At 35.1% G+C, this 2,691-nt stretch overlaps 1 protein-coding gene across 1 annotated transcript in view; it reads left to right on the top strand.

Moving 5' to 3' along the window:
- The first annotated feature begins 1,791 nt into the window (after positions 1-1,791).
- LOC148939885 (syntaxin-binding protein 5-like) overlaps positions 1,792-2,691 on the top strand; it is a 149,693-nt gene continuing 148,793 nt past the window's right edge. The window contains exon 1 of the mRNA XM_089106023.1: positions 1,792-1,849. The gene's annotated coding sequence lies outside the window, so the exon portion shown is untranslated. The remainder of the gene's footprint in view (positions 1,850-2,691) is intronic.

Here is a 2,691-nt window from a genome sequence, read left to right as displayed (position 1 = left end):
CAACAATATAATTTCGCTCCTGGGGGAACTTTCGTTTTGGGCCCTTAAAGGACTCGAAATATAGTATTATCTATAATATAGTATTATAGTAACCGAGTAGTAACCAAAAGTATAAAAACGTTTTTATAAAAACAAAACTGGCTTGTGAGAAAAATTGCCATTTGTAGCTGATTCAGAATGATAGTGTTTCCGAATAACATTTTATTATCAAGGCAAAGGAAAATAATAATTACCATTCCAGAATCAGCTAAAAATAGTATTTTTTCCTCACTAGACAGTTTATTTTAGAAGTATGTTTTTAAACTTTTGGTTACTATGGGATGTTTTGCTTTTGCGGCCCCCATTAAGGGCTAAGAATTTACCCCCCCCCCCGAATCAATTATTGAATTATGAAGAAGGATTAAAAATGTCATCAAAGGATGTATTCACTTTCATCCAAGCTAAATCATGTTGTCAGCTACAAATTTAACCGGGGGCATTTCCTGACCCGCGAAAGAATTTAAGATCTGTTAGATATTGAACGTTTTTCAAAAATAATTTTAAAATTTGGATGACAATGGAAGGTAATATGATAATCTGTTAATAAGAACATGGTGCATATTATAAAATAAAAATCTCCTTTGTTTACTGTTTTCTTTTACTTTTGTATATATTCAAGGGCTGTATCTGGAACCGCCCGGGGGCCGCGGGGGGGGGGGGGGGTTAGAAAAACAGCCATACTATTTGTAAAGAGCATAAAATAAGGAATCTAATCGATTTATTTTTATTTATTATCATAATTCCTTCTGAGAGCCACTAAAATCTCCTGTTACCCAGAAAATGGTGCTTGTTAATTATGCGGAACACAATCAAGAATTACGCTTAGATTAGATCTCAGAAAACCGGTTTTATAGCTACAAAGACAAGTGATGGGTGATACAGTGCATATATATTTGCATATTAGGGATGGGTGGGGTTTTGGGTTAGGTTAGGGGCGCTGTCCAAATATTTACCCCCCCCCTTTCTAATGTGCAAGTATATTATACTTGCCCAAATTATATTATTATATAAACTAAGTGTTAAATGAAGGTTATTTTTCATTAGGATTAACCTAACTTCACTTCTTGTGTGTGCTCCGTTTTAGTAGCAAGTACCCAGAAAATTTCTAACTACTGGGTTTTCGCAGTCACTTCCAGTATCAATATTATCCAGTCCCATTCCAATTAATGCTTAGATAAAGCCTATTTGGCTAACGAAGTCTATAAAGAAGCCCGGTTGAATAAATAACTACCAAAAGTTGCCCTGTAATGAGAAAAAAAAAAATATGAAAATAGCCTTTTGGGGTTAACGATATTTGTAATTTTGGTGAGTATAATCCAAGAAAACCAAAAAACCATGATCAAAATGTTCCCACAGTCAAGTGGATGCATTGGAATATCATTTAATACTTGATTCAGTCATGTTTTAATGTAGCTTTCCCAAGTTTACAATTTAACGGGAAGCTTTTTATAAAACTATATTAAAAGAAGGCAATGGTAAGAATAAACGCTAAGAAAATTTTATTGTACGTTTAATCAGAGTTGTCAGATCGGGCGCATTTGTGCCATTTTGGCACTTTTTTGAGGGAGTTGCGGATTAGTTTTTTTTTCAAGTCGGCCCATTTATTGTGGAAAATCCACGGTAAAATTGTTCATTCGGCGCATTTTCACTAGAAAATCGAGCTTTTGCCGCATTTCTCACTTTAATGGTGCCGCACTTTAAACCAGACACCTGGTAACACTATGTTTAATCACCTCGCTTTTTTAGGACAAGATCCACGCATCCCGGTGCAGTAGTACACTTAAGTGACTGTCCTACGGACTCGAGCAAGGTAAGTTTTTTACTTTAATTTCCAAAATTTAATCACCGGATCAATTTATCTCTTATAAGATACATTATAAGTTATTTTTTTTTAATTGTGATTCATCATCGCCGTGACGCCTAAACGTCACATTTGATATTAGTAGTAACCTGTATAAAGGTTTGACGCCTACATTCACGCCTACAAGAATATACAGTGCAAAGGTTTGACGCCTACAAGAATATACAGTGCAAAGGTTTGACGACTACAAGAATATACAGTTTCACGTGCACATTTTAAAATGCTTGCAAACCTATAAGGTGGTCAAACATGTTTTGAGAGTATAGTCGAGATTGTATAACACAACCAGAGTGGTTTTTGAGGCAACACCCATTTTTTAGGGCCAATCAGAGAGAGAGAGGAGGTTACTCCATATACGATAACTTGATTGGTGAATGGATTTGAATAAAAGCAGTGATTTTCATTGCAATTCATATTAGTAAGAGAATTGAATTCAGAGAGAATAGTTTATTTGAGAGGATATTAGTAGAGAAAATGAGTGGAGCATTTACATTATTGGAGATTGATGGTGGAGCCGGCAGAAGCAGCAAAGATATACGGCTACCAAATGTGGCTGTGGAAATAACAGGATGCTGTAGACTATGCCTTGAATGGGACGATATGTATGCTAGATGCGTGATATCATTAAGCAAATTTAAGCTGGAGGAGCAATTACGTTTGGCTGCGAAACTGAATATTGTGCATATAAATAGACTTCAGTCAGCATTAGATGTGCTAGTGAAATATATTGATGAGAATAAAATACATCAGTGAATATTATTGTTGTAATTATGCTCAATAAAATTGTTTCT

Source organism: Artemia sp. Qi Xiang Cuo, chromosome 20, assembly GCF_049724085.1.
Source record: "Artemia sp. Qi Xiang Cuo chromosome 20, ASM4972408v1, whole genome shotgun sequence".
Taxonomy (NCBI): domain Eukaryota; kingdom Metazoa; phylum Arthropoda; class Branchiopoda; order Anostraca; family Artemiidae; genus Artemia; species Artemia sp. Qi Xiang Cuo.
This window is presented reverse-complemented; position numbering and strand designations above follow the sequence as displayed.